Source organism: Hoplias malabaricus, chromosome Y, assembly GCF_029633855.1.
Source record: "Hoplias malabaricus isolate fHopMal1 chromosome Y, fHopMal1.hap1, whole genome shotgun sequence".
Classification (NCBI taxonomy): Eukaryota; Metazoa; Chordata; class Actinopteri; order Characiformes; family Erythrinidae; genus Hoplias; species Hoplias malabaricus.
In genome coordinates, this window is record NC_089820.1 from 32,480,538 (window position 1) to 32,496,305 (window position 15,768).

The following is a 15,768-nucleotide window of genomic DNA, read 5'->3' on the forward strand; positions in this document are numbered from 1 at the left end:
GTAATCATAATCTTAATAAATCGCTGATCTTCACTCCTCCAGATGGAAAGATTCTCTTTAAGCGGTTTAAAGACAACTTCTTCTGCTTCTGCCATCATTTCACCTATTTGTTTCTGCTCACAATCTTCAGACACCAGCAAAGTCACATGTGGTACACTTTTTCCCATCTCAAACTCTTTATGCAAGTAATCATTTTTGTCTATCTTCATAGCAGCTCCTTGTGGTCCCAAAATTATGCAACATGAACGTAATTCAACTTGCTTTGGTTGATGACTCAGCCATTGTTCTCCATCTGATTGTTCAGCATCCTTAAAGTATTTCAGTGTACAATGAAATGGATACTCTGGAGTCTTTGCATCAGGCATGTTTGCTACAATAAATTCTCCCACATCTTGGCTGGTTCCAAGAATTCTTCGCTAAGATTTCCAATCCAAAATACTGAAGAAGCATCAGTCTCTGTTTTCATCATCAGTTGATCAATCATTTCACTCGGCACTTCTACCAGGCAGCCGTCTGGTGTGCATTTTATTGTACAGTTCAGTTTGCACAAAGCATCTCTTCCCAAAAGTGCAATAGGTGTATGTTCTGATACCAGTATGGGTATTGTAGTCTTCAGATGTTTATAGCAGAGCTCAATTGGTTCTGTGAGAGGAATCAGTTGTTTTACTCCCTCAAACCCGATTGTCCGAATCATCTGACCAGACCTGGGGAGGTGTATAGCATCTTCAGGCCGAATACAGGTGAAAGCAGCTCCACTATCTGCCATCATTGTCAATGGTCGATTATTTATTTTCACCTCTATTGTTGGATCTCTCTCCGGCCCTATTGCTACCAGCTGACACCTCCCACACGAGTTCTCCGGGCAACCCTAGAATCCTGGTTCCGGGCCCCTATAAGGGTTCACAGGTCCCTTGATTGACCTTGGTTGTCCTCTGAATCCTCCTCTAAAGTATCCCCTGAAGTTTCCTCCTGGCCGGTTGCATTCACGAGCAAAATGACCAAACTGTCCGCAATTATAGCACACTTCAGGAGGCTGCTGAAAGTTCAGACTGAATCTTCCTGGTCTTCCTCTTCCTAGATTTCCCTGACTTCTTCCTCTCCATGTCTGCACCTGACCAAACACTGGCTGTGGCCAGGGAGTCACTGGAGCAACTGATGCTGACTGGCTCACTTGAGGTTGAGTCTGATCCAGATGTGGTCCTGGCTGATTAGGAGGCTGACTCCACCAGTTGTATTTGGTTCAGCTTTCTGAGGGTCTCTTCATCCTGTATTTTCTGATCATGTTCCTTCTTTCTATATAGCTCCACTTGATGGGCTATATGATCTGTATAGACACTCTTTGCCATGCTTCCAAGACCCACTACTTCTGCCAGTTTACTTCTCACTGGTAAGGGTAGTCCCTTCTGTAATTTGGCTCGCAAAATTGACTGTTCCATCTGATTTAAATCTGGATCATTTCCTGTGACATTTCTCCAAACCTGATGGACTCTTGACACATAGGCTCTCGGGTTCTCATCTTCTCCCAAAGGCTCAATCAGGATATTGTCTGGATGCACATTGGTTGGAAATGAATCTTTCAATGCTCTCCACATTCGACCTCTGATTGCAGCAAACAGCTCTGGATCATTAACAGCAGTTCTTACATATCGTTCTAGGCCCGCTTTCTGTAGAATTTCTTCCATGGCTGGAACTCCCAGGAGATTTGCTAACAGTCTCTTTATGTCACCTATTGCTGGCTGCGTTCCCACCAGAAGCTCTTCTAATTTTGAAATCCAAGGATGTGCTCCTTCTTGCAAAGTAGGTAACTTTTCCATGATATCTGACATATCTGTATTTTGCCAAGGCTTGTATTCCAAATTCCGTCCTCGGACTATCACTGGACATATCTTTTCAAGTGATTTCCCTTTCCTTGGACGTAAAGTGTATTGTCTTTCAGATTTTTTAGTGTCTTCATTTTTCAGATCCTCCTCATATGTCTGCAACTCTTTCAGTTGTGTCTCCAGTGAGCTAGAAGCATTATCTAAGTTCAATAAACATTGGTCTATACTTTTTTCTACTTCTCTCAAAGTTCTTCGTCTGTCTTCTCCTTTTGTGCTGGATGTTTCAGGAAATAATCCTCTTTCAGAGAAAGATCCCTTACTCTTCCATCCATCATCACTTTCTTCATTCTCTGTTTCATCAGAACTTCCATCTTTTGAGTCCTCTTTCCTTCTACTCACATCTCCTCTTTTTTCTGCTTTAGCTAGCATTCGTCTGATGGCTGGGTCATACCCATGGCCTCCTCCTGGTCACTCAGATCCTCATCTCCAATGGTCCTCCTTCTCATTCTCAGTTCACCTCTAGTCTGCAGACGTCGAGTTTTCTTCTTGCTTTTGGAACTAGGATACAGTTTTATCGTTGTCTCTGCTTGTCCTGTTTCAATGATGCATTCATCTTCGTCTTCAATGTGATAATTTCCTCCTTGACTAATCACTGGAAGCTGAGGATAGGCTTTTTCACTTTTCACTTCCTTCTCATAAGGTGGTGGTGTCTTAACTGAGTCCACATGTGAAAAAGACACATTAACTTCGGCCATCTGTCTTTCGGTTTTTTTCGTAAGTTGGTTAATCGCGTCTACACTCTTCTCCCTCTTGTCCTTCGCTGCCTTCATCAGTTTCTGACTCTCTTGTTCAAATAACTGGAGAATGCCAAGCTCTATTTCTCTTTTTTCCTTTCGCTTTTCTCCTTGACGCCCTTTCTTCTGTCCTGCTTTATATGTTGATACAAGTACCTCTATTGTTTTAATTACATCTGGGTTAAGTGTCCCCTCTACCGGCCATGGTTGGTCTATGTCAGGCCATCGCTTATAAAATTTTTCTGATATTCTTGCAATGCCTTTTATTAGAGGATTATTTTTCTTAACTATATCAACAGGAGTAACCCCTTTTGAAACATTAGTGCCCATTTTTGGCATAATAATGACTAAATATGTTCCCAACTTACACTTATTAATTATTTCTCTCCCTCTTTTTTTTTTTTTTTCTGTTTATATGCCACTATATTACCACAATTAATAAAAATCAATCCCCAATTGAATTTGCCAACTTCAGAGAAATCAAACCTTAATATGCAATACAATTCACACCACTAAATCCCCTTTATTAAGTGATATAACTACTAAGTGCACCATAAACCTAGATTTATTAAACATTCAGTAACTACCTTGTAATTAAAGAATATACAAACTTATATAAGACTCAACAAGCACTTCTAAATATGATTACCACTAAATATTTGCAACCCCATACACTTATAGCAAAGCTTAGATCAGAAATCCCTTTTCAAATAATAATTTTTCTTCATAAACCACGTTGTTGATTCTTTATAATCAAATTATTATCTTAAAAATGAACAACCTGTTGCCAAGCTTTCTTTGAATAAGTCTATGTCATGTACTATAGCACCTCTAATGAACTAAATGCAAATAGATAAACAAATCAATGAATTTCCAATTATTACTTTTTAATAATGAGACCTATTAATGATTAAATCTAAATGTATCAATGCAGGTGTTTGTGAAAGAAGTTTGTGGATAAAATAACTGGCCTTATGCAGTCTGCTCTGCTATGGGCAAATTTGACCCCCCTTTTCTCCTCCTGGTCCTCTTCTCACCGTCTCCTTTAAAATGAGACAACTCACACACATACACACACACCCCACAGGATAAAAAGACAAATAGAAATTTAATACATTCAGCTTACTTCTTAGTAATTAAACATTCAATATGCTTATTTGTATTTTATTTACCAACATTTAGTTCATTCATAACATTTTTACCCTTCATTCAATATTGTAAACACCTCCAACAACTCTTCATTGGCTTGAAGCCCAAGCGACCTTAATCTCAACCCCCCTAAAAAGGGTCTAAAGTGATTGATGGCAATAAGTTCATCCTTAATGCAGCTCCCTCCATATAAGGCCATTCCTCAGTTCCACTGGCCTAAAACAATTACCCCATTCAATGTATCTCAATTTCATCAAACTATTGCATTAAAAGAGAACACAAACAAATTACTGCTCCACCAATTCACTCTCACACACTATGTTAAATTAATCCTCTATTCCCTTTTATTTTAGATCATAAGCACAACACAAGCACCACACCCATAGAAAAAATTCAATTCAAACGCACCCAATCTCAGGAGCTCCAAACCCCTGCACAGCACTATACATCAATATTTTCTAATTTGCCCAATAACTATTAGTTTCTATTTAAATCAAATCAACGTGGCTTTTATCAGTACGTCACAAATCAAAGTCCTGCCATTTTTCTCTTTTTCAAGAGTGAATTCTAGGCCTTACACACTTGCAGAAAGAGACCCCTCCGCAAAGCATAAGATCTCAAAAATTCAACAAAATGAGAGGAACCAGACCCATGAACACTTTTTTCTCCCAATAAAAGCCATCATATGGAGATTTCAAAATTTTTCTCCTTTTTCTTCTATAACAATTTTCCCTTTAATTCCCATGATTAAACCTTACAGTTTCCCCAATGTACCCTATTAATTACTCAGCTTTACACCTTGCTCTCCTTTTTCCTATTCTCAGCATCTAAAAACGTCTTTCTGGAGCTCATTTTCTACTGTTTTCTTTAATTTACTGTCTCCCAGAAAGCTCATTTATTTTTACTTTATATATTTTTACTTTAAAAACGTCTTCCGTTCAGGCTCATTGTCATAAATAAACAAACCCCTCATTTTATTGAGGTTCATATTCATTTTAAATAACTGTCCTTGAACGAAGCTCATACTTTTTACCATTACAAATTTCTTTCCCTATTAATTTCTAAATCTCTCATTCTTTATCACATTCCCCCTTTTTCTAAAAACACTCCCACAGAAAATTCATGGCTTTTTTACAGCGCAAGGGAGAAACCAGTTCTCCCCCTCACACACTCAATATGCAACCACAGAAGGGAGGGGGTTGATCACTCCCCCTTTTTCTCCCAAAAAAATTATTTCAGCTGACACAGACACACATAGTTAGACACTCCTTTTTCTTTCTTAACTCACTAGGCACACACACATAATCCAACATCCTCCAAACAGCGCTTACACACACTCATCATTTTCAACACAATTTCTCATAGTCGACCCATTCACACATTAACAGCATGCTTTTTATTGCCGCCCTTACCTTATTTCCTTATTCCTTTATTCCTTATTTTTAATTTATGCTACCTTATGAGGTGTAATAATTCAAAAAGAGGCAGCATCAATACAGTGTTCGTCAACAGTGTTTCGAGTGGGCACCCCTAATTAAATCTCTGCATCACACCTCCAGTTTCTCATCAAACTGACCCAAAAAATCACCTAGTGAATTTTTCAGGATTTGCGGCCGGGCTATTCCCGCCTCCATGAGGGCTTATATCCGAAATCTGCGGCTTCCTTTCTTTATTTAACTCTCTTTTCCTCTATTTTCCATATATTTCTCTTCGTTAACCTTAAAACCTTAAATTCCATTTAACCTTAACCAAATGCCACTGGGCCCAGGGCTTCTCACTATTTCAATATCATCCAATTCCAAAATACTCAAAGCTTACTTTCACGCAATGACTGTGATTCATGTCTTACAGTTTCAAGCAAAAATAGGGCCCTGTTTACCCAAACGTGCATGTCATCATCAGCTCACCTTATCGTTACTAATTAAGCTATTCTACACTTATACTTCCTTTCCTTTTTAACCTTTTTCTTCTATTCCTTTTTATTTTCTTCATTTCTCTATTACTATGACTATAGTTAAAATTTAGAACGGAGAATCTTTATCCAACACCATTTCCAACACAACACAGCATACACTAATGAGTCTATCTCGGTGCAACCCTTCTGCATCAGACAGCCCAAACACCCAACCAGCGCTCAAATTTGTGAAAATCTCACCTTCTATTTGCCGGCTTTTAAGCGGTAGTTCGAATGCAGGGGTCATCTGAAGCAAACAGGTCACAGCTCGAATCCCATCCTCGTCGCCAAACTTTGTTGTTAACTTTTGCTGTGTTGTGAAGACAGGTGATGGAAAAGAATCTCCGCAGACACGGTTAAAAGTGTAAATACATCTTTATTTACCAAAACAGTGTCTTACGGGTTCTTAAGGATCCCGTGAGAGAGTGTTCAATTGCGAGCTCGGGTCATCTCTCCATTTCTGAGGTCTCTCCCCCACATCTCGCTAGGACCCAATTTATATAGGTCTTCTTCTTTCCAAATAAGGCAAACATAAAGAATAGTTTACATTAGCATGTTCTAAAGGGAGGGTGTAAAATTGATAGTTTCCTGCCTCTGACAGCTCATCCTAAACATCCCTCTCTGTAGGGCACATACATAGAGCATTTGGCTGAACACACTGAACATTTCTTAATACTGTCTTATGAGGCTGTCTGATAAATATACCTCAAAATCCTAACAATTATAATAGCGTTTCAAGCACTTCGTGCTCGAACACCTAATAACAAATTAAAATCAGAACAAACACAATAGGGTTTCAAGCACTTCGTGCTCAGAAGCCTAATAATAAAAATCTGAACAAAAACAATAGGCTTCTTTGCACTTCGTGCTCAGAAGCCTAATAATAATAATAATCAGAACAAAAACAATAGGCTTCCTTTGCACTTTGTGCTCGGAAGCCTAAAAACCCGACAATCGCTATAGGGTCCCCACACTACGTGCTAGGACCCTAATAAAAACTTGTGGGCTCTCTTCTTCCCCTATTCTGTAGTTAAAGCAGCTGTAGGATTCCTGATGTCGCAACGGGTTTGTTACCTGCTTTTCTCACAATTGTTATTTGCGGGGTTTATTTATGTTTTTGTATTTTCTTTACGTCTTCATCTTTTGTCATCTGTTAGTTTGTTCCCTTTGATTTTCTTTCCCAAAACGAATTTTGTATACTATGTTGTGAGTTTGTTTCCTCTCTTGGTTTAAAACGTATTGTCACAATCACCACTACCTCCAACATAGTACACTCATTGCTTTCGCACCCAAACAACCCTGGTTCAATTCCCACTGCGTGCAAAGCACTCTTATCTGCACTTGACTCTTTCCTCTTGATTAACTTTACAGGACTACTATCACAGAATCTCCCCTGTAGAGAGCCGTCCCGTTACACTACTGGTTATTTTGTTTCTTGTTTGGTTTCTTTCTCACTTACTTGCAAAAGACAATATTTAAATGTTCTGCTAAACATTATAAAATATTATTAAACATCATGCTTATTCTTGTTTTCTGTATGTTCTCTGCCAACATAGCAATAATAAATGCTGCTGCTTATATTACACCTGCAAAGCCGAAAACCATGAACTATTCAATGAACTGTCCACAGCTTTTGCCATATCACTTACCTATAAGTGTAACTACAAACTGTTCCTTATAGAACGCATGATTCTAAACAGAGACATTCCCTTTACTAAAAAATAGAAAAAAAAAACCTTGAAAAACAACATTCTACAATAAACGTAGAGAAACACACTAACCATAACATAGCATAACTTTCATAAATGTACTCTTGATGGCCAGAACAACTCACTAGCTGCACCATTACATATTCAGATGCTCTTTAAGAGCAATATATATTTTAACATGACCGAAAATCAAGATAAACGTAGAAAATAATAATAAAATAATCAGAGGTATAATCTGTACACAAACTTTCTCTCTCAGGACACAGAGGGGGTGTGGTCTGCAGCTACGACGCCCTTGCAAGAAATAACAAAGGCTCTCTATAACAAGTATTAACTGCTATAAGACAATTGGATAAGTTTTTACAAAACATATCAATGCGTAAATGAATATATATTTAGAACTACAAATATGTAAAGAAATATAGTCTAGAGCTGGCATGTTCAAACGCACAATATTTTAAAAATATCAAACCTGAACTTGTATTTTGCTGGTTTGCAAGTGTTTTTGGTGCCATATACAAGTTCTCCGTCAAGCTGAAGAACAATTTTACTATGCAAACAATCATTTAAGCATGAAACTGTTCTTTTAAAGAATACACGATTCTAAACAGAACCATTACCTTCACTAAAAAAAAACCTTGAAAAACAACATTTTATGTGTCTTTACTTCGACATAGTCAAATACATGGTCTACAATAAACACACATGCTAGACATTTAATTAATCCATGACCTGTCCCAAAAGTTCAACATTGGCGTCTGCTCTGGGTCAGCAGAAGCACACCTGTCACAACTTTATTGCAAGCCTAATTATCGCTTATTCTAAGAAATGAAACTATGTTGCAGTTTACTAGTAGATTCAGTATAAATAAGGCCTCGGGACAAGCAAGGTTTATTTGCAGGCTACCGTTGCTAATGTCCGACATGGCAAGTCCCGCTAAAATCCCAAGACAAGAACTGGTCACCGTTTCGGGCTTCATCCACTGCGTCTCGGCCATAAAATTCTCGGCTAAATGTAAAGAATTTTTCAACGCGGTGCTGCAGACCGGCCGAGAGGAGTTCCACGACGTTGTTGTATTCAGCCCGTCAAAGAGAAACAAATTCCTGTTGAGCGCGCAGAATGGCACCCCGCTGTGCCTAAAAAACATAAAGAAAGCAATAAGTAAGTAATTTTCTTATGTAAAGCTGTATAAACAACTCACTGTTTAAACAGTTATGTTAATGTGCTATTTGATGTTTTTCAGGTTTCAGAGGGACCTCGGACTTCGACGTGATCGTCAACAACAGGTCTGACGTTTCAGTAACCACCGTGCTCTTCAATAAACGGACGCCTTCAACCAGACCAAAGACGAGTCTGCAGGAGATCAGCGAAATGCAAGTAGGCAGAATGGTAAGCATTTTAAACAATCTCTGTCTTGCAAATTACACTAAGTAGTTTCTGCCTTGCACTGACCTGTTTCTCCTTTGTATGCTCTCTATTTACAGGTGAGCCTGGTGGAAGCCAAAGTCATCTCCATCAGTCCGTCGACTCGCACGGTGAAAGTCCGTGGGGCGCCGCGGGAGGTGAGGAGCTTCAGAATCTCTGACGGTACCGCACAGATGACGTTACAGCTATGGGAGAAACAAATCAACGCGGTTCAGGCGCTGTCCTCATACGCCATCACTCAGCTGTCAACCAGGTCATTCGAGGGCAAGATTCTGCTCACCACCACCGTCGGCACCAGCTTCAGCAACATCGACGACCTAAACGTTCCCGACGCGGCCGCCGAATCTGCAGACGCGGGGCTGACCTCCATCACGGGCCCCGTTGTCGCACTGGAAATCCGGGCCACAATGAACTGCAGTTTATGCGGCAGGCTGCAGGAAATGTTTGAGCAAACAAACAAATTCCACCGCTGCCAGAAGTGCCGAATGATGCAGAGGACGGGCACCTATAACAGAATGCTCTCTGGGACAATCAAAATGACCGGCAATGGCGAGGTGTACACGCTGTGTGTAAGTAATTTGTCTCTGTTGACTTACATGCACCGGTACAACTTGCAGAACCTGGACAGAGCCGAGGAGCTAGAGGAGCACTTTCTGGGACAAACCAGTGTCTGTGTTTCCTTTGACAAAGAGCTCCGCATCTCCGAGATCACCCAAACTGAGGACACAGTGCCCTATAGTCCTGAATAAACTGCCAGATGGCCTCCATATGCAAATGAACCTCTTCGGCTTATCACAAGTTTTACTTGAACGTCTGTAACTCCTTCATACTTTACGCAACTGGGTTCAAATTTCACATTCTACTTAAGGACATGATTTTAAGGGTACCGTATCAGCAATGTAGGCCTATTGTTTCCAAACAGGCCTATTCTGCGAGAACCCCGTTAATTGTCGCTTGCGGCTATATTTATTATTCCTCTGGTTCTTTTTCTGCACTACAAACGATCGCACAGCCCAAACCGTAAGGCCTACAGACTTGAGGCTTGGTCAGTAGGTAGTAAACCCTCCCGCTACTCAGGCGCAAAAAATCAGACTGATTGGCCTCATGGGGGCGCTACAGCGAAGGACAACGCATTTTCTTACGGGGCTCCTACCACGTGAGGCGTAGACACGAAATTTTTTTCCCCCTGATTCCTTGAGTCCTGCCGAATCAAAAAGGTCAATACAACTACTAAGCTCCGCCCACTTAGATTTTTTGCTATTTTGCATAATTTGCAAAACCTACTTTTGCGTACTAGTCCGTGGATTTTTGTTGAGCTTGGTGTCAAAACGTTCGCAGCAGTCTGAAGCTTAATAATTATCAAAAAAACGTTGACATTTCGATTCAATGTAGCTGCCTTATGCAAATGAACCTTCTCAGCTTATCGCCCGTTTCACATGGACAGCTGTTACTCATGCATACTTTACTCAAATGGGTTGCAATTTCAGATTCAACTTCCAGACTTGATTCTGAGGTAGCATGTCAAAGGAGAAGCCAATATTCATATAGCGGGCACTGTAAATGCTTCAAGTTTATATCTCAGCATCAGTAAGGCAGATCGGACTGCAGCTTGGCATGCTGCTTCTATCAGCAAGGATGTATGGGGAAAATTAAGGACAACTTGATTCGGGCAAAATTGTGACGTTGACGTTGTTGGAGTCTGCAGAGTCTGTAGGTAAATAATTATGAAAAAAAGTTCAACATTTGGGCAAACTTTTGTTGTAATAAATAAATTAATCAAAGCGTGCAGAGATTTATAAATACTTTCAGCTATAACTCAAACAAACTAAGCCCAATCAAGAACCAATTTGACACAACACCTTGTTCATAAGTAATGTTATCATGTGTATCACTTTATAATGCTGTCCCTGATCATCATTAACTCCTAAAGAAGAACACAGTAACACCTTGTCCATTAGTAGTGAGTTACCACGTGTGGTTGATGAGTCCAACAGTGACAACTAATTCACTAACAGAAATGACATGTACATTTGGAAGTATTTTTCAAAGAATAAGGAGGTAGGACACAACATTCAGTGAACCAAATATTTCTGTGAGGCCTCTCTTTGACCATAATGTCCGGGAGACTTCAAAGGAGCACATTTGGGGAGTAGGTATATAGATCATAATTCTCCAGGTGGCATGTAAGATGTTGATGTAACCAGTGGTTAATGAGTAGTTACCCTGATGGAGACATAATTAGTAGTTCTCCATGAGTTATGTAAGTAAAAAGTCACCCAAAATGGAAATACTTCTGCAAGTATAGATACACACAAACTTCTTAGTAACTAGTACCACTGCTAGTTGTGCTGCTGTGACGTGTCAGTGAATGTGTATTTGTATGTCTCACTGCAAAGGACTGGCGCCCCTCCAGGTTGTGTTGAATATGAATAATGACTGCTAATGAATAAATAATGGCTGCTCAAGATATAGTCCCAAATGTAAAGTGGGAGTAGGAACTCTGCTGCATATGCTATGGTCTTGCCCTGACCTGGATGGATACTGGAGGAATGTCTTGAATGTTATCCTGGAGGTCACCAAAGTGGGAATATGCAATTTGTCAAGACTTAATAGGTGGAAACCATCTGAACAGCCTAGCCTTCCTATGTGGATAAAAGAATACTATTTAATTTAAGAATTTCTTTTTTGAGTTTGAGAATTGCTGGAGAATTTCTAGTATACCTTGAATCCAGGACAATGCATAGATCCTTAAATAATTGACCTTTTGGTAACGAGGGGGCAGGGCTACAAATGAGAGAGACGAGGTGGAGGAACAAAGGCGGGACTTTTTGGCACTTCCTGGGTGGTGTTTGGTGGGTGTTGATATGCATATATAATAATAATAATAATAATAATAATAATACATTTTATTTCATAGGCGCCTTTCTGTCACTCAAGGACACCTTAGAAAGAGTATAAAGTAAACAATAAACATAAATAATACCGAAAAACACACAAGTATTTTAAAGGAAAGGCAATCTTGAACAGGTGGATTTTGAGTGAAGACTTGAATTGTGTGAGTGAGTTTATTTTCCGTATGTCGGGGGGTAAAGTGTTCCAAAGCTGGGGAGCAAAGCGGCTGAAAGCTCTACTTCCCATGGAAGTGAGACGGGCAGGGGGAACAGTCAAGTGAATGGAGGAGGAGGACCTGAGGGTGCGAGAGGGAGTTACAACATGGAGGAGATTGGAAAGATATGGTGGAGATAGATTGTGGATGGCCTTGAATGTTAACAGAAGGATCTTGTAATCAATTAACCTGACCAGAAGCCAGTGGAGCTTTTGCAGAACAGGAGTGATGTGGTGGATGGAGGGGGTTCTAGTGATGATACGGGCAGCTGAGTTCTGGACCAGTTGGAGCTTATGGAGAGATTTGTGTGTAATACCAAAAAGGAGGGAGTTGCAGTAATCAAGGCGGGAGGTGACAAGACTGTGGACAAGGATGGCAGTGGTATGGGGTGTAAGGGAGGGGCGGAGACGGTTGATGTTACGGAGATGAAAATAGACAGACCGGGTAATGTTATTGATATGAGATTGAAAAGAAAGAGTACTGTCGAGGATGACACCCAGACTCTTTACTTGTAGGGAGGGGTGAACAGAACAATTGTCAATGTTAAGAGAAATGCTGTCTGTTTTGGATAATGTTGATTTAGTACCAATGAGAATAACCTCAGTTTTATCGCTGTTGAGTTTAAGTAAGTTTGAGGAAAGCCAATATTTTATTTCCGTTAAGCAGTCAGTAAGAGAGGGGGGAGGGAGGTTGGAAGTGGGCTTACAGGCAAGGTAGAGCTGGGTATCATCCGCGTAACAGTGGAAATTGATGTTGTACTTATGAAAAATATGGCCAAGGGGAAGAAGATAAATGATGAAGAGGAGGGGCCCCAGGACAGATCCCTGGGGCACACCTGAAGTGACAGAAGAAGGGTGGGACGTGAAAGTTTTAAGTTGGATGTACTGAGTGCGGCTGGAGAGGTATGATTTGAACCAGTTTAGAGGGATCTGAGTGATACCAATGGAGGATAATCTATTGAGGAGGGTGGTGTGACAGTGTCAAATGCTGCACTCAGATCGAGGAGGATGAGGATGGAGAGTAAACCAGAATCAGCTGCCATTAGGAGGTCATTGGTGATTTTTTATGAGAGCAGTTTCAGTGCTATGGAGAGGGCGGAAGCCGGTACCTTGATTTTAATGGGACAAAACATTAATAAATATATGAATTTGGGGTTTTCATTAGTTGTCAGTTATAATCAAAAGTAAAAGAAATAAACACTTGAAATATCAGTCTGTGTGTAATCAATGAGTACAATTACTGTTTTGAATGGACTTACTGAACTAGATCAACTTTTTCAAGATACACTAATTTTCTGACCAGCACCTGTATATGGATGTCAAATCAAATCAAATTTATTTATATAGCGCTTTTCACAACTGATGTTGTCACAATGCGGCTTCACAGAATTCCAGTAAGACAAGATTTGACATGAAATGTAAAAACAATTTGTAAAACCCTCAAGTGAGCAAGCCAGGGGTGACAGTGGCAAGGAAAAACTCCCCCAGCTGAGGAAGAAACCTTGGGAGGAACCAAGGCTCACAAGAGGTGACCCATCCTCCTCTGGTCAATCTACTGGTGATAATAGTTAGTAGTCCGTGAGAACTTCAGTGTAGGGGCAGCTTCAAGGCACTTGGTGGTTGCAGGAGCGTGGGCAGCTGATCTGAGCGTGGAGGAGGATCTTGACAGTCATCCATCAGTGTCCAGACAGAAAGGTGGGCAGTCGTTTACTCAGAAAGATGTAAAGGGATGGAATTAGTTTTGAACTGTTTTGTGTTTGTAAAGTAGAAAATATGAAAATTTCCAGAGTGTGGCTAATGACTCCGGCAGATCTGACTATGACAGCTTTAACTAAAAGGAGAGAACCAGAAGGACACACAGACACGGGAGCATCCTGAAACACTGGCATCCCTCCACTCCACCGTCAACAAACCTGAGTGATCGCGAGAAGCGGCGGGACGACAGCACCAGCGTCTCCGTTTACTATAATTCCCTGTGTCCATGCACCCCCCAGATCTGCCGCCAGATTGGAAATTTCATATATATGATTCTTATGTAGATATGAACTAAGTTGTTGGGCCACGGCTTTTTCTAAGATCTTGGACAGAAATGGCAAATTTGAAATAGGCCTGTAATTAGACAGTGTACTAGCATCAAGATTTGGTTTCTGGTTCATAGGTTTAATAACTGCTAGTTTAAAAGCTTTGGGTACATGGCCCAGGCTAAGGGATGAGTTTACTATAGTTAAAAAGGATCGATAATAGCTGGTAGTACTTCTTTGAGCAATTTTGTGGGAATTGCATCAAGTGTGCAAGTTGTACAGTTTGCGGAAGTGATAATCTTCTCTAATTCTAATTGTGGGAGTGGGTAAAAGGTTTCAAGTCTTTCTTTTACAGTTACATTATATTTTATATAATTTACATCGGGTGGCAGCCAGGATGGATTTAATCCTGTGGCTTGAGTTTGTTGTCTAATATTCTCAATTTTATTATTAAAAAAGTCCATAAAATCTTTACTGGTGAGAGTTGCTGGAATTAGTTTTTCGGAACCTGTTCGGGGGAAAAACACAGTCTCAATACAGTTGAACCTGGGTGACGCCTCTAGACAGTTCGCAGACGGTCGGTTTAGCCTGTCTGTCTGCGGCCTGGTCCCGGCTCTGGATTGTCAGCAGCTGTCTACACTACTCTGCTGACTAACTAAAAGACTATGTGCTATGCTGCAAGAAAGTAAGGCAGCACCCTCCCGCGTGGGGTGGATACCATCCCTACCTATAAGACCAGGCTTGCCCTCGAAATGTAACCAATTGTTTATAAAGCCCACTTGATTTTTGGAACACCACTTGGACATCCAACAGTTTAACGCCCAAAGTCTGCTGTAAGCTTTGTTGCCACGCCGCATTGGTATGGGACCAGAGCAGATTATGGCATCGGACATCGTCTGGGCCAGTTTAATCACCTCTGTAATATTACCCGTAGTTATCTCAGACTGCCGCAGACGAATATCATTGGCCCCTACGTGAATGACTACCCTCGAATATCTCCTATTAGCTAACGGTCTAAGTTTGCCACTAATATCCGGCGCTCTGGCTCCCGATAAACAGCTAACTGTTACTGCCGGCGCCCCTAAAGGAGTAGCTAATTTCACGTGTCGAACAATAGAGTCTCCTATAACCAGAGCACTCTTAACAGGCTCCTCAGCGGGTGCTTCGCTGAGCGGGGCAAACCTGTTTGACATGCAAATCGGAGGAGCGTGGTGTCCCGGTGGGCTAGTTTGGCCTCAGCATTAGCATCAGCCTTAGCTTTCCGGCTATGACGCCGAGACGTCACCCATTCACCCCGCTGTGAGGGCTCTAACGACGGAGTCGTGGGGGTGTTAACTCTCCCTAAGGCACCCAGAGTTGCTAACACTGAATCTCGCTGTTTATCCCTTGACAATAATAAGCTCCGGATGCGCACTTCTAGCTGGTCCACTTTATCCAACAGAGAGCTAACTAGCTGACACTTAGTACAAACACAACCACTATCTTTGTCGCTAGAGGTGGAAAAGGGCTTAAACTAAACATGCCCCACTCTGAGCAGGCAAAACAGCCAGTAGTAGCCATGGAATTGCAGGTACTTACCGCTTTTAGTTGATTTTAGTAACTTACACCAAGAACGTTACTCCAGGGTTCGGTGGCAGTTTTAGTGCCTCTTTAATAAATATTCCTGCGGAGACAATCTAAAAGATAGATCTATGGATGGTTAGTAGGTTATAAAAACAGATATAAATACAGAAATAACAGTAGAAACGAGTAAACAGCGATCAAAACAGCTTCTTCTAAACGGGTACAGGA